General features: G+C 45.9%; 1 long non-coding RNA gene across 1 annotated transcript; it reads left to right on the top strand.

The window, feature by feature from the left end:
• The first annotated feature begins 7,208 nt into the window (after positions 1-7,208).
• On the top strand, positions 7,209-18,867 carry LOC144104085 (uncharacterized). The gene is made up of 3 exons (XR_013308430.1): positions 7,209-7,408; positions 15,954-16,166; positions 18,748-18,867. It is a non-coding gene; the product is annotated as an uncharacterized LOC144104085 (long non-coding RNA).
• Positions 18,868-25,555: the final 6,688 nt, after the last annotated feature.

Raw genomic sequence — 25,555 nt, 5'->3', positions numbered from 1 at the left:
GTAAGGTGTTGGTTGCATCCTGAAGTCTGCCTTATGATTCCATCCGAACAGATTCTCAAGAGGATCTTTGCTAAGCTTTCAAATCATCAGATATCTGTACTTCTGCTTTCCTGTCAGGTATGCCAACAGTTGGAGTGTGCTGAAAATATTCAAACGAATACAGCGGCTTTTGAGGAGCTCAGAAAACCACGACCACTTTTTACAGGCCTCTCCCAATTGTCAAGGAATGTTAAAAATGTCTTCATACGTGAACGTCACCATACGTGAACGTCACCATACGTGAACAAAAACGTGAAGTGACCCCGAGAAGCGCGCAAACCGGCGCAAAACCGCACAATCGAACAACAACGCGACCCGCCGCGGTGGCTCAGTCGTTAGGGCGCTCGGCTACTGTTCCGGAATACCAGGGTTCGAACCGGACCACGGTGTTTGGGTTGACTGGTGATCGTAGTTTTTGGCGTCGCTTGAAGAACAATCTCCAGCCCTTCTTGTACTTCGTGAAGAAGTGACCGCGCCGGGAAGCGTGCTGGCTTTTTGTCTTGACTGTACTAGGTTGGACTTCAACAATGGAAGCCGCTGCGTCTTTTGTCTTACCGAAACCGCATTACATAAGAAGAAAGCGGAAACTGGAAGGCGTCGAGAATTCGTTTTCAGGTAAGTCCCGTAGTGCTACGCAGGAATGCGCGCAATTTGCCTCCGCGCAAATTAACCAGCTAAAGAGAGAACGAAAGGGCTGAGGCGCTGTCGCGTTTGTTACCCGTAGACATTGTGCACGGTTATTTCTGCAGCGGCAAAATGCACTCTACACAGAGTCACTAACTACCTGGCCTGTCTGTGTTCATAATACATCCGTTTCAACGCGAACGCCGTGAAAATAACATAAAATCATTGTTCGACGTGGTTGTGCTCTGCTACCTGCACGCATGTATTTCTTCATTATGCGCTCGCAGCGGTTGGCCGATAGCGCACCCCGCTTGGCCTCTTTAGCGTTGCATCATGTGCTGCGCGTATACACAACGATATAGTTTCATGATGTGGCTTCGTGAGCTTTGAGCACACCTCTGCGAGATGATTGCACAGGCTGTCGAGCTGAGCTAACCGCCCGCCTTCATTGCCGGTAGCGCGCGCCATTCGGTCTCTGATGCGACATGAGTACGCGTCAGGGCTCGACATCCGATGTACTGCTCTGGTCGATACGTCATCTGCTCATGTTCGCTACTCGTGTTCGTAACAACAGACCAAGCGACATGGCACTGCGGCAGGCGTTTAATCGCGTTGGAATCAAAAGCAGAATGAACACCTAGACCCCAAAGGCTGGACAGTCAGTGCAGTCGCCTTGCAGCGGTGTGTTACACGCTCAAAAAGTCACAATCAACAACAGTCTACATGGACGCATGTTCGCGTAAATAGAGGAGTTATGCGGCTTCCCCAACGAGAGAACTGCCTATTCGATTATCAGCGTAGCTGTAAAATGATAGTGGCAGGCGACCGTGGAGAAAAATAATTGTTGGACGTCGAGGAATAACCAGCCCGAAAATAGGTACGAATACGAATACGGTTTATTTTCATGATTGTACAAAACATGAGGAGATGGAAGAAAAAGCTGCTGAACAGCAACTTGACAGGCTCCCACCCACCCTTGTTCACATAGGCAACAGCAGCTCATACAATATACATATACAGATCAGCATACACACACACAAAAAAAAACATGTTTTGATGGATATTTTATACATCACTAAAATTGGTGAAAGACAATTTCCGTGAAATGTATAGGTACGAAACGCAGTGTAGGTATGCATGATTGAAAATACTTGAAAGATTTGAAAGAACAGCAGTTATAAAACCAAACAGAAGAATTAACAGGTACACAGAGCATACAGATCAAACCTGAGAAAAAAAAATTCCTTAAAAGGTAGTGCATAGGTAGTACAATTGTAGCATTTGAGAAAGAGGAAAAAAAAGTAATTACCCTTTTCTCAATCCTATTTCTCAACAACTAAAGGAATAAATCTCTGAATTCTGTTTTCGAAATGCTCATCACATCAATTTCTTTGCGAAAAAAATAATTTAATACACTTGGTACTGTGTGTCGTAACATTTGTTCACCATAATTAGTGCGGTTACGATGAACTTCCCAGTGCTCAGGATGTCTAGTTGTATAATAATGGGTATTCATTTGCAAGTTTGCCAGATTAGTTATGAGATTAATGCCTTGTTTCTTTTCATCCCTTAACTTTTTACAAAGATGATAGTTATACAAGTTCTCTATGCTAATTAGTCTAAACTTTCTAAGCAAGCTGTCTACTGAGTAGTCTGGTGAAGAATATGAAATATTCCGGATTACTTTATTTTGCATTACCATCAGTATCCTGATATTTGTTGAGGTTGTCTTGCCCCACACTAAAAAGCAGTAATTTATGCGCGATAAAAACAGTGAATGATAAATTAGCAGTCTTGTGCTTACAGGAAATAGGTCTTGATGCCTGTAGATTAATCCTATAGTGCGAGCTAGGGTCGTGATAACATGATTAGTGTGCGAGTTCCACAGCATATGCTCTGAAAAAAATAACGCCTAGAGTTTTAAATTCTGTCACAATTTCTATCGGCTGACACTGTATTTGAAGAATATTATTTGGAACAATGTCTCTGCCCTTCGCTCGGAAAATGACTGCTTTAGTTTTTTGGGTATTAATAACCAAGCCGTTGCAGGAAGACCAATCATGAAATTTGCTTAAAGTGTTGTTTGCATGATTAACAAGTTTTTCGTAATCGTCACCTTCGAGAAACAGGCTGGTGTCATCTGCGTAGATCAGGAATTTCGTATCATCATCAATGTTAACAACATCGTTTATGTATATATTAAATAAATAAGGGCCCAAAATGCTGCCCTGAGGGACACCAAACGAAGTACATTTAAATGTGGAGGTGCTGTTGTTTACTGAAACAGACTGCATGCGAGTACTAAGGTGTTATTCCATTAACTTCAAGGCAACACCACGAATTCCGTAGAATTCTAATTTTCTGAGCAAAACACCCCGGTTAAGAGAATCAAATGCCTTTGTAAAGTCTACAAAAACTCCCAGTACGTATCGTTTTTCTTCAAGTTTTTTTAGAATGAACACTTTTTGATGAAGCAAAAGTTCGGTGGAACAATGTTTCCTAAAACCGTATTGACAGTCAGTCAGGATGTTATGTTTATCTGTAAATAAAACCAGACGTCAATGGATGGCGTTTTCAAGCACTTTGGAAAAAATTGGTAAAATAGAAATTGGTATGTAATTTGCTAAATTATTTTGGTCACCTTTTTTGTGTAGAACGCAAACCTTTGCGCACTGTAGCTGTGCTGGAAATACTCCACTTGACAGACAAATATTGAAAATATGGGCAAGTGGGACAGCAATAATTCAACAATGAATTTAATCGGTCGGACTTGAATGTCAAAGATATCACTGGAGCTAGTATTTCTTAATTTCATGATAATAGAGAAAACTTCCGTTTCTGAAACTGGACTCAAATAAATTGTCTCAAGACAACTGCCAGTCAAGTATTGGGTGCAGTCTCCTGACGGTGCAGGAAACTTCAAGTTTACTAGGTAGTCATTGAAAACATTAGCTAGATCAGTTCCTGAAATCGTTGTGCCATTCACAACCATTTCACTAATTCCTTTTGATGCCTACACGTTTTGAAATATTGAGTTTAGTTTTTTTCATGTCACGGACGCGTTTTTGGATGATCCTAAGAAAAGAATATTGAAATAGTTATCTCTGGCATGCTTAAGTTCCTTGTTTAATTTATTACGATACTTCTTAAATGATTTAAGCAATTCGGGATCCCGTTGCTTAAGAAATGCTTGGTACATTGTATACTTTGTTTTTATTTTAGCAAGTAAATCACGAGTAATCCATGATTTTCTGATCTTTTTCGATTTGGAAGAATTCAAAAATGGAAAGCTTGTTTCGTAAGCAGTTCTTAACAAGTTTAAAAAGATATCAAAAGATATGTTTGCATCAGATGAAGAAAGCACGTTCTCCCAAGATACAGTTCATATTTTTTGGCTCAAATTTTCCAAGTTTCTGGATGAAACATTTCTAGAAGGGATCGGAAGGCTAGTTTCTTTTTCATGATGTGGGATGACTACATATACAGGTAAGTGATCGCTAAGATCGCAAGCTATGACTCCATATGCAAAAGTTTTGATGGAGGAGCTGAGGAGAAAGAAATCTATTAGCGTCGAAGACGTACTAGTAATTCTAGTTGGAGAAGAAATAGCATTATTTAGGTCATAGCTCTCGTATAACCATATCATTTCTTTTGACTCACGAGTATTAGAAGTCAAGTCAATGTTAAAGTCCCCACCACAAATTAAGTTAAGCTTATTAGTTATGCAGTATGGAAACAGAGTTTCTACGGAAGCACAGAATGTAGCGTGATCACCATTAGGGGGTCGGTACACGACAGAAAAGACATGGCTACACATTGCTATTGTTAACATTTCGCATTCAGATTTCGAAGAGGTGAAATCAGGCAAAAGGTCACACCTGAGATTTTCTTTCGCTAACAAGGCACCGCCGCCACCACGGCGTAAAGAGCGATTCAGGTAGAACACCTCATTTCCGGGTTTTGAAAAAACATTGTCATTACTAGTATACCAGGTTTCTGAGAGCATAATGACATCAAAAGAAAAGCCAATACTATCAAAAAACAAATATAAATACTGATGTTTATTTCCGGCAGACTGAATATTCAAATGAAAAACCTTTAAACCTTTGAGACGCTTACTACCAAGATGCGACTTTAGTTTGTCAGGAGTAATATGCATAGATTGGTCGCGACACTTGTAGAAACACTTATGCAAGCGTCATCAAGTGATTTTTAGACTTGATAGCAATGGCTGTGTCACCTTCTTTCTGTCTAACGAGAACTTTGCCGCCACTCTGCCAAACGAAGCGATAGTTCTTGTCACGTGCCCATTGCTTTGCCTCCCGGAGAAGTGATCGGGTTTGTTTAGTCAGATTATCTTGGATGTACACATTTTCATTTTCATGTGCATCCTTCAGTTTCTTTCGGTTTTTGAACCAGTCATCACGAACAGCCTGCCGAGCGAAGCGAACAATGATTCCAGGCGTCTTATCGGGTTTGCATGGCAATCGGTGAATTGCTGTGACGTCACTAGTCGTAAGCTGCGGATGCTCAAGAGAAGTAGCAGAGGCGTTGACTTTGACAAGATCTTCAAAATCTGTTTTTTGTATGCCGTGATTTTCTAGGTTTAACTTCCTGTTATGTCTCTCTAGTTCGTTGATTTCTTTCCTGATCTCCTCAATCTGTCCATTGCTTTGGTTAGTCTCAAACTGTTCAATCCGCTTTTTCATATCAGCCAGGCTATGGTCATGTTGGCTAAGCTCAGCTAGTGATTTGTCAAACTTTTCAGACATCACCTGAACGCTTTCTTCCACAGAAACAACAGTGTCTGTGAGCGACTTTACTTTTTCTTGAAGTTCTGCAATCACAGCAATTTTGAACCCTCGACAGGTTGGGCAACGCCATTGTTTTCGTGCAGATTCCTCCTTTGATTTGTACGTTCTTTCTGAAATGCCTGAACAAGAACCCAAATGATACGAGCAAAAGCACTCATTACACACCATGCAGTCATCATCAGGTTCAACAGATTTGCCATACTCAAAGCATCTATCGTCCTGCTCACTACCCATCTTGACAAGCTACAGGGCAGTGCTGCAGCAGCACAGGGTAACCTATGTATGATAGGTTCAAGTGTTCAGTGACAATCCTGTAAGTACACGAGCAGTCAGAGATGCGCCTTTTCTGTGCCGCTGCAGCTGCCCATGTGCCCAGGCAAGTCGATGGCAGCTTCTTATATAGCAGCAGAGGCGAAGCGCAGAACTCCGGCGGTGGCCGATGTGCGCAGGTCCAGGTCAGCTGGATGTGACGGAAGCAGCAGGAAAGCCAAGCTTATCACAATCCGCTCAAGAAGTGCGATCTGTAAGTACACGAGCAGTCAGAGATGTGCCTTTTCTGTGCCGCTGCAGCTGCCCATGCGCAGCTGTAACCTTTTGTAACCTTTTCATACAGCCCTTTCGGGTTATTATTTTTGAAGAAACCTAAACACTGCAGAGCTTATCATGGAGACAAGTGTGAGCAAGTGCACTTTCGTCTGTTTAAACTTTGCCTTGTGTTTGTGTCAAAGGCCAGCAATATGAATCCTTACCCATAAGTACAAGTCATTGTGGGTACTTCATCTTCCAGAGAATACACAGACTGAAATCGAATTTATGTTATGCAGTTGAAGTGCCTGCTGTTCAGTAGTGAAGAGGCCTGAAAAGAGCTGTCATTGAAGAAGATGTCTCCGCTCTCCAAATACGGGGCTGTTCTCCTTGTCTGTGCCCGTTTAACGTGTATTGCAGAGCACATCTATGTACTGAGTTTTCTAAAGTGTGTTTTTCTAGGCATCGGTGTTGAGATCAGTGTTGCACTTGTCTGCATTGAACCAGAGCGTTGAAGGCATATGTTGGCATTCCTCTTTGAAATAATATAGGTGGGTTTCTTCTCAATAGCTCGACATCAAATCTTAAACCTTTTATGCTTAGTATAAAGTGGTATAAAGTATAAAGTGGTGGGGCTACAGAGCACCATTATAAGGCGATATTACAACAGGAGGAAAACCGTGTTATCCTCCTACACTAATACCTGTGTCACGTAGCACTCTTCGTAAACAGTCGTAGCAGTAGGTGTCACAAAGTTCATGCCTGCCCTGTCCAGCTTTGACCTTTGTTTCCCAGATACATGTCGCGGAGTGGCGTCGGCGACTTTTTCCCCCTCCCCCGCGGGGGAACGGCACTCTCACCATAGCGCTGGAGGGGTCACTCAAAACTACTCCCCCCCCCCTCCTTGCATTGTTGCCATACAGGTGGCAAGCGCTTGCACGTGTTGGGAACAGCAGAAGCGGATTGAATGCCCCGGCAATGTTCGCGGCCCCCAATGACTCCTCGTGGGATTAAGGCGTTGTGCCGTATTCTTTCGACATTCCTTCATGTGTTCTTTTTTTTCTTTTTGGCAGCTGCATTCCTCTGTGCGTGGCTCCTAAACAGTCTTTTTTTTTTCCCTGTGTTGTTTTTTTCATTCTTTGTCATGCGAAGGGGGCGACGGGAACGCCGCGGGCTGGCAGTTGGTCTGGAGATTTCGGTGCGTGCGGTCGTGAGTGGGGTCAGCCAGGGAAGTGGCCGGCAAGGAGCCTAGGCGGAGATCTGACGCGTAGAGCGCGGCGACGGTGGTCCCGAAGACGCGAGGCCCCAGTTCGCCCGTATCCGCAAGCCCCCATCAGCCCCTCGACGAGCAACCGCAGCCCGACGCTCCCTGCGACCGGACCTTGCCTCTACGCAGCTAAGCCATCGTTTGTCACCACTCACTTCCACTCTTTTATCTTTGTATTTTTGCTATCTGTGTTTCTCGTTATAGTCCTTTGTACTGTATTTCCGTCTCGTAACATTTTTGTATAGCGATCGCCTTGATGTTTCTTTGTGTTAATTGTTGTGTTAACGTGTTCAGTATGTGCTTATGTTATTTGCGTCACGTCAGTGTACGGCGCTATCTTGTCGGGCATATTGTAATACTTGGTTGTTGTTGTTTGCATAATTAAATTAATTCGCTACGGACCTTGCCTACGCCTCATGCCTCCAGTCAACGACTAATCAGGCGTGGCCCCTATCGCCGGTCAGCAGTCGAATCACAATCTTTCGCACGCGGAGGGGAGACGTTTGACGCTCCTCCCCCTCCGAACTTACATAGAGTGCAGTGGTGGGCAGGTTGGCCCGATTAATTGTAACTTCGGCGCCAACCAACACCACAGCCGCCCACGATATCTTGACAAACTGGCGTCCGCGACCGGACTTGCTGACCACGATTGGCCGTGACCGCGAGGCATGGCGTTCAAGTAATATCTCACGTACTGTCAGAACTGAGAACAAAGTACCGTTGGTGCAATGGCAGAGTTAGAAAAGTAATTGCTCTCGGGAAGCAGCTAGGCTTCGAGGGGGTCGCCCTCCAGGAATTCCTCAGAGATGATCCCGCGAAACAGCGCGAGCAAATGAAAGAAGAAGAGCAGCGGCTGCTCGAGGAGGAATAAAGGGACAAGGCGCGCTCCGCTCGTCGAATGCTCGAACTGAACGCTGAACTACAAATTCTCCACGCGAGAGGCGAGGGTGGCGGGAGCGCTAGTTCAGATTCCGCTTCGGTTCAAAGCGAACCTACATCGCGTTTCACGGTCGTCAGTCCACATAAGCTAATGGCGCCGTTTAAAAATAAAACGGACGACTTGGACGCCTACCTGACACGGTTCGAACGAGTCGCAGAGGCGCAGAAGTGGCTGAGAGACCAGTGTGCTACTGCCCTTAGCACGTGCCTTGCGGGAGAGGCGTTGAGCGTTTTTGGCCGCATGCCGGGAGCGGATGCGGTAGAGTATGACAAGGTCAAGCGAGCTCTTCTGCTTGGTTTCCGCTTGATGGAGGAGGGATTTCGACAGAAGTTCCGGACAGAAGCCCCCCACGAGCACGAAACCCCGTCCCAGTTCTTCTCCCGATTAGAGAATTACTGGGAGCGGTGGGTACAGCTCTCTTCGTGCGAGCAGACCTACGAGGGTATCAAGAGCCTCCTTTTGAGCGAGCAGTTTCTAGAGACCTGCACGCCGTCGATGGCTACCTTCCTGAAGAAAACGGCGGGTGATCAGAATGAGCTGCTACAAAGGGCAGACAACTATGTCACTGCTAGGGGATCCACATACTTTGGCCGGCGTGAACTAAAACGTGAGGACCGGCCCGTAGACAAGTCCTCCGACGCTGAGCGCAAGGACCACCAGGGAAAACCGCTACCCGTGGCAGTATCATCCACACCACGCTGCTACATTTGCGCTCGACCGGGGCACGTCGCAGCGCATTGCAAGGAGAGCCGGAGAAATCCTGAGAAGGGCAACCGGGCACGCCCGGGAGCAAAGGACGTGTCGGCCTGAATTCAAAACGACTATCTAGAGCTGAAAGATGGCCAGTTCCTGCCAGTGGTGAACCTCGGCAGGGCCCAAGAGTCCGAGGTCCTTCCCGTCGTTGAAGGCCTCATTGCTGGGCAGAGGATAAAGGTGTTGAGAGACACGGGGTGTAACATTGTTATTGTCAACCGAGACCTTGTAAAAAAGTACCAACTTACTGGCCGACACCGAGCCGTTTACTTGGTGGACCGCTCGGCCAAAACGCTACCCGAGGCGCGAATTCAAGTTGATACGCCTTACTATAGGGGAGAGGTGCTGGCCGGATGTATGGAATCGCCACTGTTCGACCTAATTCTCGGGATTATCGACGCCGTCAAGCATCCGTCCGAGCCCGACGCGACTTGGAGGGGAATAGCCCTGAGTATCGAAGGGGCCGAAGCGGGTGCATCGGGTCCCGTACAGGGACAGCCAAGTACCCCGGACGAGCCCGCACCCGCGGCGGCCGTGACCACCCGTCAATAGTCCATGCAGCAATCGTCGGAGATGTTCCGCAAGTTACGAGTACCAACCGCGATGGCAGAAGTCACCCCGACGCAGTTTAGCCGAGACCAACAAGCGGACGAGACCCTCCGGCGTTGTTTTCAGATGCAGAGGGAAGAGGGAAAGGTCCGGTGCAAGGGAGGGGGCTCGTACACCTTTCTGCTAAGAGATGACATGCTCTATCGCCAGTTCCTACCACAGTCAGGCTCGGGTACTTTACAGCTTTTTGTCCCCTTTCAGCACCGAAACAAGGTTCTCCGCCTCACACACTGCGGACTGATGGCAGGTCATTTGGGGCACAAAAAGACTTGTGACCGCATTCTGGCTGATTTCTTCTGGCCCGGCGTGCATGGTGACGCTAGTCGGTTTCTGGCGTCGTGCGACAGCTGCCAGAAGACAGCCCCATGGGGATCAGTCATAAAGGTGCCCTTGAGAAAAGGCCTCTGGTTGACATGCCGTTTCGCCGGGTGGCTATCGATATTATTGGGCCCCTCAAGCCCACAACTCGGAAGGGGAATCGCTACATCGTGACGCTAGTCGACTATGCGACCCGGTTCCCAGAGGCCGTCGCCCTGCCCAGCATCGTGACCGAGCGGGTGCCCGAAGCTCTCTTACAAATTTTCGCCCGAGTGGGTGTTCCGGAGGAGATGTTGAGCGACCGAGGGTCGAATTTCACCTCAGAACTCATGGCAGAAGTGGGCCGTCTGCTGTCTCTTCGCCTGCAGACCACCTCGCCCTACCACCCGATGGCCAACGGCCTCGTGGAAAGGCTCAACAGGACGCTCAAGAAGATGCTCCGCCGCATGTGCTCAGAACAGCCCAAGGAGTGGGATCGGTTTATCGAGCCGCTTTTGTTCCCCTACAGGGAGGTCCCCCAGGCAAGCACTGGGTTCTCCCCGTTCGAGCTTTTGTACGGGCGGAACGTACGAGGCCCCCTCACTATACTGAAGGAATTGTGGACGGGGGTCAAACTGGAAGAGGAGACCAAGACGACCTACCAGTATGTGACAGACCTGCGAGAGAGGCTCGAAACGACCTGTCAGATGGCACATGAGGCTCTAGAAGAGGCAGGTGAGCGATACAAGCGGTATTACGACCGCGGGTCTAAATCGAGTGCATTACAGGTTGGAGACCAGGTGCTCTTACTGCTCCCCACCGAGCACAATAAGCTCACGATGAAATGGAAGGGCCCCTATGTGGTCAAAGGGAAAAAGGGAGAAGTCGACTATGTGGTAGATGTTGAGGGCAACCCAAAAACATTCGATGTCAATATGCTGAAGAAATACTTCAGTCGGGTCCCTGAAACCGACTCTCACGTGCCGGTGGTTGCGTCGCTAGCCTCCAATATAGACGATGGGGCGCTGGTGTGGCCTCTCGGGGAACAAGCCGACCACCGCGATGTCGCGGCATCCTAGAAAGTGACCCCACCACAGGCACAGGAGCTGCAGTCCCTCATTTCTCGACATAAGGAGCTGCTTTCCGATCGGCCCGGATACACCACGTGGGCCGTGTGCAACTTGGCCACTACCACCAACAAGCCCATCCAGGTCAAGCAGTACCCGCTTCCCTTCGCAGTGCGTCAGGAAGTTGAGAGGGAGTTTGCCGCGATGCTGCGGATGGGCGTGATCGAGAAGTCACGCTCACCGTATAATGCCCCAACAGTCCTGATAAAGAAGCCCGACGGTTCGAACCGCTTTTGCGTAGATTTCAGGAGATTAAATGAGGTACTGGTTGCCGACGCCGAACCGATCCCCCGCGCCGACTGCCTCATCGCGGAGGTGGGAGGCAAAAAGTTCTCTATGATGGGCCTCGCGAAGGGCTATTGGCAGGTCCCCCTGGACGATCACTCACGGGAAAAGACGGCGTTTTCGGCTCCCAGTGGCCTTTACCAATTCAGGAACATGCCTTTCAGCATCAAGACCGGCCCAGCCGTCTTTGCTAAACTGATGAGGAAGCTCCTAGACGGGATAGACAACGTCTATCATTACTACGACGACCTGCTCGTAGCGACCGAGTCGTGGGAGGACCATGTCAAGTCACTGGAGCAGGTTCTCACGCTAATCCGGGAGGCCGGGATGACCCTACACCCGAAGAAATGCGAACTCGGCGTCGATAAACTGTGTTTTCTCGGTCACACGATTGGAAAGGGGACCCTTGGCCCGATGGAATCAACACTGAACAGGATCCGCCAAGCCCCACGAACGATAACCAAACGCCAAGTACGAGCCTTTTTGGGCGTAGCGGGATACTATCGTGAATTCATCCCGAGTTACGCAACTGTTGCCGCACCTCTGACAGACCTGACCAAAAAACTCGCACCAAACAGCGTTAGGTGGGGGGATAACGAAGAACAAGCCATTAACAGCCTGAAACAACTGCTCTCAGAGGCCCCCATCCTACAGGTTGCGGATTTCAGCACGCCATTTGTACTGCGTACCGACGCCTCAGATCAAGGGGTTGGGGCAGTACTGTTGCAGGAAAAAGACGGACTTCTGCATCCCGTCGCGTACGCGAGTTGCAAGCTATTTCCCAGACAGAAGGCGTACCCAGCAGTTGAGAAGGAGTGCTTGGCCATTGTATGGGCTATCAAGCGCTTCAGTTTCTACCTCTACGGCAAACGATTCACCGTCCAGACAGATCATCAGCCACTGAAATATCGGAACGAGGCTCAGTTCATGAATTCACGGCTGCTTCGCTGGGCGCTGCTCCTAAAGGAGTACGACCTCGGGGTCGAGAGCATTAAGGGAATAGATAACGTCGGCGCAGACTACCTCAGCCGGGTGTGAATAGCCATGGGGTGAACTAAACGGGTTGCGACGGCCCAGTTTCACTCTTAGCTAGAAATTTCTTTTTAGTGTTATTTTGCGCATTGTTGGTAGTGATTTGAAATGCTATGCAGCGCAAGATGTTTGCGTATGGTCGTGTTTCAGTGTTGGACTGTTACAACCGAATGTGCAGTGTCGAACTGTTTTGATTAACTGGGACGTGAGTGCGTGAGGTGTGGCAGTGCGTGAGGCGTGTGTCGGTGCGCTATCCTGCGAGCCTTCGTGGAAAACTGGTGATACGATGAGGTGGTGCGCGCTGGTGACAGTGATGGGCCCGTCTTTCATCTGAGGTGGCTTGTCCGCCAGGAGCGTGTGTGCATGCACGAAATTTGTGTTTTGTTTGTGAATGTTATTGAGAATATCATTCTTTTCGTGGAATTGTGTCACAAAGTTCGTGCCTGCCCTGTCCAGCTTTGACCTTTGTTTCCCAGAAACATGTCGCGGAGCGGCGTCAACGACTATTTCCCCCTCCCCGCGGGGGAACGGCATTCTCACCATAGCGCTGTAGGGGTCACTCAAAACTACTCCCCCCCCTCCTAGTATTGTTGCCATACAGGTGGCAAGCGCTTGCACGTGTTGGGAACAGCAGAAGCGGATTGAATGCCCCGGCACTCTTCGCGGCCCCCAATGACTCCTCGTGGGATTAATGCATTGTGCCGAATTCTTTCGACATTCCTTCATGTGTTCTTTTTTTTCTTTTTAGGAGCTGCATTCCTCTGTGCGTGGCTCCTGAAGAGCCCTTTTTTTTTCCCTGCGTTGTTTTTTTTTTCATTCATTGCCATGCGAAGGGGGCGACGGGAACGCCCCGGGCTGGCAGTTGGTCTGGATATTACAGTGCGTGCGGTCGAGAGTGAGGTCAGCCAGGGAAGTGGTCGGTAAGGAGCCTTGGCGGAGATATGACGCGTAGAGCGCGGCGACGGTGGTCCCGAAGACGCGAGGCCCAAGTTCGTCAGCCCCTCGACGAGCAACCGCAGCCCGACGCTCCCTGCGACCGGAACTTGCCACTCCGCAGCTAAGCCATCGTTTCTCACCACTCACTTCAACTGTTTTATCTTTGTATTTTTTGCTTTCTGTGTTTCTCGTTGTAATCCTTTGTACTGTATTTCCGTCTCGTAACATTTTTGTGTAGCAATCGCCCCGATGTTTCTTTCTTTGTGTTAATTGTTGTGTTAAGGTGTTCAATTGGTGCTTCTGTTATTTGCGTCACGTCAGTGTACGGCGTTACCTTGTCGGGCATATTGTAATACTTGGTTGTTGTTTGCCTAATTAAATTATTTCGCTACGGAACTTGCCTACGCCTCATGCCTCCGGTCAACGACTAATCAGGCGTGGCCCCTATCGCCGGTCAGCAGTCGAATCACAATCTTTCGCACGCGGGGTGGAGAAGTTTGTCGCTCCTCCCCCTCCGAACTTACGGAGAGTGCAGTGGTGGGCAGGTTGGCCCGATTAATTGTAACTTCGGCGCCAACCAACACCACAGCCGCCCACGATATCTTGACAGTAGGATAACTCTGTCATCCTTCTGCTTTAAGGTCAGTGTCACATGGCACTGAACAAAGGCATCTGATTTCACTTGAGGCGCAAAAGATGAAAGGCATTATAGTACAGGCAAAGAAGTAATTGAACTGTGAGTCTTACTCAGACCCGCTTTTCTGACAGTTTCTCTCGTAAAGGGCAAATATTAATCTGGCTGCAATGTATAGCCTCTCACTGTATTTACTATATTTGTACTGCCACCGGATCAGAGTGCTAAATAAGTACTGTGTACTGTTCACACAGTCTATGCACAGAAAAGATGAAAGTGGTAAATGGAAAAGGGTGCATGCTAAGTAGTCATTTTTGCATCACTCAGCATATTCAACTCAAAACGTTCCCTCAGCGAGATTTGGTGCATTTTTTACTTTTTCAGTGAGTATACTTGCACTAATACACATATATTCCACAAGGAATATATGTGTTTTCCATAATTCGTGGGTTGTATTGCACACAGTCAGATATAGAATACAGCCAAATACAAAGAAAAGCAAACACAAAAAAACATGCAAGAATATTACCTCTTTTTCTCATGCACCTAGCGGCAATGGTCGCAGTGAAAAATGGCATAGCAATAACGAATCATTTGACTTCACTTGTAACATGCACATGTTTTTAGAAGCACTAGAGTCTGTGTGTGCTTCTGCCACGCTAAGAAACTGCCTTGTTTTGCATGGCTCTGAGTCTTGATCTCAGAAGAACCAGCGCTAAAAGTAAAATGGACAAGATAGAAGGAGCACGGCACAGAGAGAGGCGCTGAACTTTAAACTTGCACTAAAAGGTGGAAGTTCAGTGCCTCTGTCCGTGTCGTCCTCCTTCTATCTTTTCCGTTGCCCTTTTAGCGATGGTTCCTCTTAGATCATGGCTTACCAACAGCCCAACAACTACTGCATCTTGACGTGACTAAGGCCATCATGTTTTGTTCTGAAGGCCAGTGCGTTGTAGTGCTGGTTATTGCATTAGTGTTTCTACTTCCTCTGTCTACTAGTGTGTTGTTAGTTTGGGTTACGGTTCCTGCTTTATCACATTTAAATTTTTTTAGCTATTTCACGTCTCAGTGTTATCAGTTGCAAAGTGACTAATTTAACTACTTCATTATAGCATGTACTATGATATCATATAATGTGTTAAGCAGCATTTGTCTCATTTTTCTTGCTTAAGATTCATTTCTATTTTATATTTCTGGCTATGAATAGCACAGGCTATGTATTCCGTTGTGGTTTCGTACAAGGAAACAGTTGCGAGTCCAGCAGCTGTGCTTGTGTGCTGTTCGTTGTGAACTAATCTGTATGCTGTTATGCCTGAGAACCAAATCGCCTTGCCTAAAAACTTTTCTTCAAAGAAATGTGTGCGGAAAATGCAGGTAACCGGAGGCATAAATGTGAGCGATCATACAAACCCGTGCCTAAATGTTATCAGTTTTAAATTGACTTTTAAGTTCCCACGTTTTTTGCTTCTGCTTAAGGAGGCACCAAGTTGTTTGCTTGTATTGATAGCTCAATGATTGCTGTCACATGAAGTTCCATTCATTTCGGACTGCTCAAATATGCAGAAATGGCCGGCATTTTGAGGACATTTTACATTACTGCAGGTTAAGCAGCATTCGTGCCTTCCTTGATAAGGGCATCTTGAAGAGCTGGAATTACAGAATTGCTCTTAGCAGGCACAGCCTCCCGTGTGAAACACAGACAGTGCTCGTACTGTTGCATTCTATTTTATTTTGGAGTCTTTGGTATTACACACACTAATCTGGGATTTTCATAAGTTTGAAGTCATTTTCTAAAGGATTTGTAAAGTTAGAGCTGCAAACATAAAAAGGCAAAGCATGCAGTAACCTTCTGTATTTTCTCTGCTACCATAGCCTAATGCTATTCCATGACTCGGTCAATATAAAGGGGTAAGTTTTGTGTTGATTTAAAATTACTACATTATTTTTTACTTCTCATTAACAGGCATTAAAACGTATTTCCATACGACACTATGCAATCAAGAAATGCCATTAGTTTCATTTCTTACTGTCAATATAGCATCTAGATTTTATGCATATATTCTTTTTCATGTAGGTGTGTTCATTTATTATTTGAAGATGGAGAAGTCCATATACACACCCTGGACGGAATCCCAAAAGATGCAGTATTTCTCAAGAAATGGTCTGGACAAGAGAATCAGTGGCGCAACGCAGCTTCATTGGCAACTCCTCAGGGGGGTGACATTGGAACGCTAGGAAAAGGCCATGCAGAAGGCGCTCAATCAAGTGAAAATGGGTGCACTCACAGGTAATTACTGGTTTTAGCTAGATTTCGCACAGAAGTATATATTCACTCCTTCAATGTATTCGAGCATTGCAAGTCAGGTTTTGTTAGCGGTTTATTAGGAAGCACAAGACAAACGATGACAAACATACGGGATGAGAGCTAGTGACTGATTCATTGTAGGTATGTCACCATGTGAAGGTTTCTGCAAGGGGGTTAGTTCATGGGCACAATAGGTAGGTCGTGTGAAGGATAATATATTTATGGAATATATTTGGGGAATATATATTTAAGGAATATATCCTTCGTGTGAAGGATATATTCCATTATTTCTGCAAATATAAAAGAATTGAATTGAATTGAAAAAAAAAGCCTATGTGATGAGGCTCTGAGAGATATGGGGCAGCGCATGAGCAGTAGAATTATCCAGAAATTAACAATTTTCATCAATACTTAGCTGTCATACTTTAGAAAGAAGACTTGGCAGTCATGTGCTGTGAAGCTTGGAATTTTAGAATTGTTGAGACCGAAGGGATTCTGATTCAGTGTCGGCATTCATAGGTAATGCCACTTTGGCCCTCTTCTTTTAATCCTCCAGTTGTCTCCACTTAATCTACGGCAAAAATTAGTAAGCGATACAACTTGTAGCTATCACTAAGAGTATTTCACACGAAAATTAGCTTGAAATGAATGTTGGCTGACCTATTATCTAGCTCTTATGCATGCATTGTTGCCATTCATGTTCTAATCACCTTGGGCTACTTGAGCTAACATGTCAAAAAATTTGCGGCTAGGTTTTACTCAAGCATTGGTGTGCTCGAGCCAATGCTTACTATACTTCAGGAGAGCTTTTTGTGGCTAGGCAGGCAAGAAGAGGGACAGGTTTTTGTTCCATTGTCATGGGGAGTGACCTATCTCAGCTTTCGCCAGCCTGCACCATCTCCAACCAATCCCCCACAGTTCGTGGACAAATGTGCGCCTCCTTCCCTTTCCTGCCTACCTTGGCTGCAAACCCACAATAAACTGTTGCGAGTATAGCTAGTTCTGCTGCACGCTTCGTAAAATAGTTTATGCTATTAAATATGACACCATGTCTTGTCCACTTTGTGCTACACTTAGCAGGGATGTCCCAGCGTGGTTCTGTAGAGAATTAGCTGGAAGCGCTGCATGGTGGGAGAGGTATTGGTAACGCTACTTTTGCGTCATGTACTTAGCATGGCAGTAAAAACGGCTGCTTCGGAAAAGGCGCCTGTCTGCCATGCGAAATCGGCGCAGGTTAAAGAACCGTCGGTGGTCTAAATTAATCCGGGGTGTTCCACTCCGGGGTCCCAAAGCGACACAATTTGCAGTTTTACTATCTGACTTGCTGCAGGATGTGCCTCCTGCAAGTGATCTGCCTGCTCAGAACCAGTAAAGCACCTTGTTAAGGTTATTCACATAAGTTGTAGTCCACTGACATTTTTTTTATAACTCAAGCCTTAACACATGGATTGACCAACAGAAGTGCATCTTGCCGCAAGGCATGGAGTGCCAGGCACCATAGCGAATAATGCCCAGTAATCGTAGTCTGTTGTGAGGTTTTGTATGTGTGCAAGTTCCTGCAGGTACTATGCAATGACCTGCCCCAGATGATCTTGATGTGAACAACAGGCTATACGTAAACAAAACTGGTGTTCTCAGACACATTTGGTTTGCATATACTCATCGTAAAAATAATCTGCCAGCTTTGGTTTGTACATCTGCTGTGGTTTTCTGAGTGCCAGGATTCAAAGCAGTTTGTTGAATGTTCATTCAGTTGCACAGAGGCAAAGTTTCTTTTTCACTGCTTAACGTCCTAGCCTTGTTGGTTTGTGTGGGCACAATGTTTGATATAAATTTGCACATCTTTACTTCCACATTCCTCTAGTCAACTCTTTATGCTTCTCTGCCAAAATAGCAATGACGAAGAATGGTCTTCTAATAGAAACAGCCAGCCAGCGCTTTACTGTTCAGTACCCTCTGGAGATGCAAAAAGTGTCAGGTCATGGATTTTTTCGCCATGAAATGTACTCTTATGAGATCTGTTTTAACACGAACTGCAGCATATATCGATTTGTGAACATCCTTATGAGCGTCTTCTAATCATTTCTGTAATTTCTCCCAAAATCAGTGTCCTGCAGCTGTTTTTCTATGTGTTCAATTTATTTCTGCAGGTTACAAACCATTATAATCTGTGGGCCTGGTAGTGAATGAAATTGCAAGATATGCTAGATTGTTTGTCATTGTCTCGAAAAGCTTGCAATATGAGTTGCAACATCATGAATATGGCAAAAGCTCAGTTCGCGAAGCATTGAGAGCGTGTAAATATGTGAAATTAGCTGCGAATGCAATAAAAACACACTGAAATTAAGTTTAGTGCACTATTTGAGAAGCATTGATTTACTATAAGGCAGAAGGCTCAATCTGTTCATAATTATATTTAATCGGTTCAGCCATATTGAGTGTGGAGTACATGTTTGCACCACAGCGCTAAATTTAATGGCAGCGCTTGCTATTTACCTTCGTACAGTGATCAATATAGTGGTGTAGTTCATAATAAACATAATTTTTGTCTCTTAATCTTCAGGCACTGTGACTACACACAGCTGGATTCAAGTCGCCATCAAGGCAATGAAAGATAATTCACTTTCTAGGAAAAGATGCACGCTATGACGCAAGCGGCCTCCAGAGTGACTCAACTGCTGCTTTCGCCTGCCAATAAACCCAACGGTGTTCTTGGGCAAATATGAACGTTTTTATTCTTTCAATACGTGCTTGCTCTTCATGCTTGGCAAGAACACGAATCACGTAATTACGTGCATGCTCCTGTCTATTATAGTGCTCAAAATTAAGAGACCCCTGTGAGCGCGTAACGAACTGTGTCAAAATGCATGCGGGTGCCGCCTGGTGAAGCAATCCTGTCGTTGAGACCGAGGCCCGTATGCAATCTCGCACATTTTAGTATACACTTGTGGAGGTCTCTTGATTTTGTTCACGATAGTATGTCCTAACATTGAGCATTTTTTTAAAGAAAATTAGGTAATAAATTTCTTTCTGGATGCTTCCTTTCTTAGATATCACCGGAATGGTACACCGACCACACCAGGAAACAGGAAACACAAGCACGCCAGAGCTGGTATGAGCCGGCCGGGCCACGCCAGATGAGAACACACTACACCACGTCAAAGAACCATGTCTGAAATACCGGTCTTGGAACACCAGACACGATAAATGCAAATTTTCTTTTGTGCAAGAGTATCACATATCACAGTCTTGCAATTTTAAGACCACCACATGCTCAAAATGGATGCACTATATATACAGCTTGGAACACTGTGGCAAGGTAATAAACACCCAATAAACTCTCGACTGGATGCATTTAGAGCTTTCAATAATCAGACAATGAAATGTGAACAGCAGATCAATATATAAGGATGGCAAGTAATAAACCAGTCAATTAAATGTAAACTTACAGGCAATTATGAATTAAGTGTTAATAGACATGGAATTAAATGTGGACTGCAGGTTTATAAACAGTCAGTAAAAGGCGTATTGCTAGTAGATAAAATCTCAATTTGGATCTATCGAGTTAATAAGCAGTCAATTCAAATACGGTGGCCAATTTCAAATTGTAACTCAACAGAAAAAGTATATGAGCTCTGAATTGTATCGCAAAATATTTTATAGCCAAAAGTCAATAAGTGTTTAATTAAAACTAGGTAGAAATTCTTGTAAGGGTTAAGAAAGAACAAAAATAAACACCCTACTGTCGAAAGTGTGAGTTCCGGCTGTAACAAGAGAAATCCGCTGAATACGAGCCTTGGATGGAATAAAAGCAATGCGCGCAACTGTCTTGTTAATTATAAACGGTCTGGATTAAAGCAGACAGGGGCAGGAATCGAGTTTTATGGAACGACGAATGTTATAGCAACTAGGTATGAAAGCTCAATATTTAAAGGAGTATAGACACCTAACTTTGGTAACATGTTTTCTTCTCTACAATGATGCGGAAGACATTACTGCGCATGAATCACTATGTGATATTCGCCAACGACCGCTAAATAATTTATAATGGAACTTTTTCTGTCATGCTTTTTCCGTTTCGGTTTCAACAGCCGAAGGATGGCTGTGTTGTCGAAGAGTGCTTTTGTGTCAAATGAGGCATGGAAAAGTGTCCATGAAATCGCTGCGTCATCGTTTTAATTCACTGCAGTGCTGAAGCCAGTTTTTCTCGAGAGCCTGAATGACAACGAATGAGGAAGCAGCGATTATATCGCAGTTTTTTTATGTCTAACGTGACCTGTAAGTACACGTTGAAGTCATATAGTCCTCATTCGGCTCTTGAAACCGAAAGAGCACGAGAAATAAATGCGATTTTAAGTTATTTTGAGGTTGTAGAGAGAATACCAGGTGGTAATCAATGTATAATGATCCCTTACGCATTATAACAAAAAGAAAACGAGCACCAAAAATTTAGGTGTCTATACTCCTTTAAGACTTCTGATGGGGAGCGACTTTTAAAGAAGGTTAGCGCGCTGATCAGTACTTTAGAAGGTAGATAATTTTAGCATTAGTCGTTGACGTCCTGCACAGCAAAAGCAAAAAAGTTGGAGGACGCTTAAGCTTCGCCTTTAAGAGAGGAAAGCGATAGAGGTATCGCACCCCGTTGGCACCGCCCACTGATTCGCTCGGCATGCTCTTGAATCACACAATGACGCGCCATGAATGCGGACGCGGTCACGGGGCTAATGCCCCGATCGAAACGTCCTTATCTCGCTTGGGAGCACCAAGCAGACGCATGACTCCTCGCCAGCAGCACGGCACACATCGCAGGGGACGCTTTTCCACCAGACGCGCTACAGCGCAGCGATCACGGCATAGGCGTTCCGCATCGGACGCCGCACCTAGGAACGCGCTGTGAGCGGAAAGAGCAGCCGCGTCGCCTAAACACGAGGGTTGGGGTGACGCACAAGGTAGCCGCCTTGTGACGCACGCTGAAAGTTGGAAGGGGAGAGAACGAGAAAACTTATACGCAAGGGTACTGAGGTATCCTCGCACCGGTCCCCGCACGGCCAAGGTGACGCAACGAGACCAAGGGGAGAAGCGGGCGAGTGGCGCGCCATCTGTCGGAGCAGCGCGGCACATTGTGAGGAGGGGTCTTCTTTGGTTTCCGCTTGATGATGCGCGCCAAGCGCAGAATAAATGTAGCGGAAACGTACTTCGCTACTCGCTTAACTGCGACTTCTGTAATTTGCATGCACGTTTCTAAGACAACCCCGCATTCACTAGAGGCGCTTTTGTCCACCTTTGAACCATCAAACTCATGGCTGAGTTTTAGAGTTTTGGGATTATTTAAACAAGAAACAAAAAAAAAACATTGCTATTGAAGCAGAAGAGTTGAAATGCGGGCCAGTTGGTTCATAGTAGCTTGAAACAACCAGTCACAAAACACAATGGACAAGAGAAGGAGTGTACACGCCACAACGACTGGACTGTCAACTGTCACAGTTGACAGTCCAGTCGTTGTGGCGTGTACACTCCTTTTCTTGTCCCTTGTCTTTTGTGACTGTACTTTTTTTCAAGTTGCTATTTAAGCCTCAGCAAGAATTGCGTTTTTGAAGAGGCATTAGACGTTTTTTGAATGCCGTAGGCGTATTACCGGAGACGTATACCGTACTACCGGATGCCTACTGCGCGTGCGCGCACTTTACCGGAGCGTCCAGGCGTTTGAGACGCACTCCGCAGACGTATGAGGTCTGCCGTCGAATTTACCGGAATATCGCAAAGTCACGTGTAACGCGAGCGCCTCACGAGATTTGTTCGAAACAGACAAGACGAGCCAAGCCAAGATTTTTTTTTCAGCACCTCACGAGATTTGATCCAAACAGACAAGACGAGCCAAGCTGAGCCTTAAAGCGTCCCGAGAGTCCCCCGAGATAAGCCACACTACCCGAGATATCCGAGGCATCGAGGCGTGAATTTATCCCCAGTATCCCGAGGCGCCGAGGGAAGGAAGGCAATGGCCGCGGCAGACGTAGCTGCGCCTTTACCTGCGCCTCGCAGTATAACGCGCAAGCGCTTCTGCTCGGCCGACGACATACTCATTTTTAAAGGCACTCTTGGAGATAAACGCCATGCGCGATGGCGCAAAATGGACCGAGATCGCCACGACGCTGTTAGCCGCCACAGGAAAAGATTTCAGCGTGCGAAGTGTAAAAGAAAGGTTCGACCTGGTTCTTTTGAACTTCGTTTCAGACAACTTGAAGAACTTGAGGAAGTGAGTACTTTAAATCTCTCCTGAGTGAAACGATTGAGTACACCGCACTGCAACTCTGCTTAAGGATGCTGATGAAGGCACTCTATTAATACTATATAGGTCTGGAACAGAAGAAGAATACGCGAGCCGTGAAGTGCTGTTCCAGGAAGTCAGCGACGTGGCGAGGAATGCCACTACAAACCTCGCGCAGTGCAGCGCAGAGGATCGGCGCCCTGCAAAGAGGCTGGTCCGAGCAAGGATTAAGGCCGTCAGTGTTCCACTGTGCTAGCGGACATGGAGGCCTTCGCGCACGACTTTACGGCCCAACAAGCTGCACGTGCCGCCACATGCGATAGGCAGCTTTGCCCTGGTAAGGCCGCGCTACCTTCTGGTGTTGTCCGTAAGCAGTTTTGTGCCCACGTGATGTAGGCAGCTCATGAAACACGATAGTCTTGATTTATATAATAACTGGCTCCGACTGCGTGATACAATGCTTATCATGCAAACTGTACTGTTCGTACACGCATCCATTCTGATCTCTAGGCTAAGCGTTGCCTCTGTATCTTTTGCCGAATTGTAGTCATCGGCTTAATAGTGTTGAAGAACGCGGAGCCAGAATAAATGCTAGGTGATCCCAAGATTGTTTGCTTTACTTCTGCTAGTGCACTTTCCTGGCACCATTACTAGGCCGACGTTGAATGCAGAGCTAAAACCAAACATTGTAACAAAGGTCCTGTGAGACAGTTCTATCTACTACACCACAGGCTACAAACAGATGTCCCTGCATCAGCAGTTGACATTATAATATGTACTGGATCATTTATGCCCTTTGAGCAAAAAATTCCAAGCAGCTGAAGGTGGTAGGAATTGTGCTTGTGTTTCGTTCTGGGTTCGCACAGAGAAGCTGATAATGGCACAAGGACACTAGCCGAGAACACAACAGTGACGGACGGCAGCAGTGTTCTTATGTAGTGCTAGTGTCCCTGTGTAATTTCCAGCTGCTCAGTCTGATCATACATGCATGTTGGTTAACAGTGGTCCATGTCGTATATGCTTCTTCCATTTCAGATGAAAATGAGCCGCCTTTCCCGGCTCAAGAAATTTTAGAGAGGATGATGTCGAATAATTACTCCGATCCCGCAAGCCCTGGGCATGACGCAGAGAACTCAGTGGTTGGTAGACTAGCAATATTCATTTTCAACATTTATTCATGTTGAGCACATCAAGTACATAAGGACAAAATGTTTTTTTTAATTTGATTGGTTTTTGGGGGAAAGGAAATGGCGCAGTATCTGTCTCATATATCGTTGGACACCTGAACCGCGCCGTAAGGAAAGGGTAAAGGAGGGAGTGAAAGAAGAAAGGAAGAGAGAGGTGCCGTAGTTGAGGGCTCCGGAATAATTTCGACCACCTGGGGATCTTTAACGTGCACTGACATCGCACAGCACACGGACGCCTTAGCGTTTTTCCTCCATAAAAACGCAGCCGCCGCGGTCGGGTTCGAACCCGGGAACTCCGGATCAGTAGTCGAGCGCCCTAGCCACTGAGCCACCGCGGCGGGGCACAAAATGTTATGTTCTTTCTTGAGTCATTCATTACTCTTAATGCAGCCCATAAAGTTTAATAAAAAAATGGCTGCAGTATTCGGCACTCAACTTACAACATAATAGGGTGTGTTCACTGACTCGCAGTGCGCACCGTTTAGTTGTTCGAGGAGCACGGCACAAGGCCACGCACACATCTGATTTGCATTTTGCCACGTGTTCTGACCTGCAGTGTTGAAGCTTCATGCTGGACAACAAACTTGCACCCGTGACGTCCATACCCCCTTACGCTGTGTGTCAATGTTATGCATAAACAGTTCACAGTGCTATGCACCGGCCTTTCACATTGTAGTAATGTGTAGACATGAAAAAAATCTTTTATTTCATACATACGGAAGCATTTGATTGATTTGTTTGCCTGTTTCCATCGAGCAGATACAAGCAGGTGCGAAACCATGCCTCGGACAGAGCCCTCTTCAACCACACCAAGGCTGCGGTCAGTGCCATGGAGGGGTGATGACATTTGTATATCAGCACATAGTATTTGACCACAGCTTATTTCTGTAAGTCTTTCTTATCTTAATACGTCGACAAACTGGATCACTTCAACATGTGAGTCTGCTGAGACTAACTGCCCTGACGACTGGCTGTTTGCCTCGGCACAAAATGAGTGACCAAGCATCAAGTGTGCAACCTGGCCAAAAGCTTAGCCTTTGTTTTGATGCAGAAGCTATGCATGGACGACCGCTGAATCAGCATTAGTAGGGAGCTACAGTAAACGAAAGGTTGCAGATTAAAGTAAATGAGTAGCAAAAAGACAACTCATTCACCATTCTCTGCGATCATGGAACACACCATTCATGCCAGCATTATTTATAGTGCCATGTTCTGCCATGCCTGTATTCATTGTGCAGACCCAAATACTTTATGGTGCCATCTGCACCAACATTTATAGCCAGGTATTTATAATCAGTCAATTGGTGTCACTACAGAGAGGACGGCCAGATAATTTCATTGTTTTACAGCAGCCTCTGTCATGATATTTGTTGACTCTCCTACGTTTGATGTGAAAAAATGCATGCATTGCTAACTTCAATTTCGGGAAGCGTGACAACAGAAACTGTCAGTGTTTGAGAGTTTCCAGGAACGATTGGAGCTGCGCAAGTGTATACAAATGGACTTCTTTATTCAGATGAAGAAATGTGCCTCTTAATATAAGTGACCTGTAATTACTTCAACAAACATTTTTAATTTGTACTTCCATGGAAGACCAGATAGCTAACTGCAGCACTTCATTAGGTAAGAGTTGAAGTGGTTGTGCGGTGTAGTTTGCAGAAAGCACTCTGGTTGTGGATTGCCTTGCATGCTGTATTGAACCTCAAGGACGGTACTTTATGTTTATATTCTGCTGCACTAAAAAAATACAGCTACCGAAATAATAATAATAATAATAATAATAATAATAATAATAATAATAATAATAATAATAATAATAATAATAATAATAATAATAATAATAATAATAATAATTGGTTTTTGCGGAAAGGAAATGGCGCAGTATCTGTCTCATATATCGTTGGACACCCGAACCGCGC

This window comes from Amblyomma americanum, chromosome 9 (genome assembly GCF_052857255.1).
Source record: "Amblyomma americanum isolate KBUSLIRL-KWMA chromosome 9, ASM5285725v1, whole genome shotgun sequence".
NCBI lineage: Eukaryota > Metazoa > Arthropoda > Arachnida > Ixodida > Ixodidae > Amblyomma > Amblyomma americanum.
The sequence above is the reverse complement of the archived record's forward strand: the minus strand, read 5'-3'. Positions and strand labels throughout refer to the sequence as shown.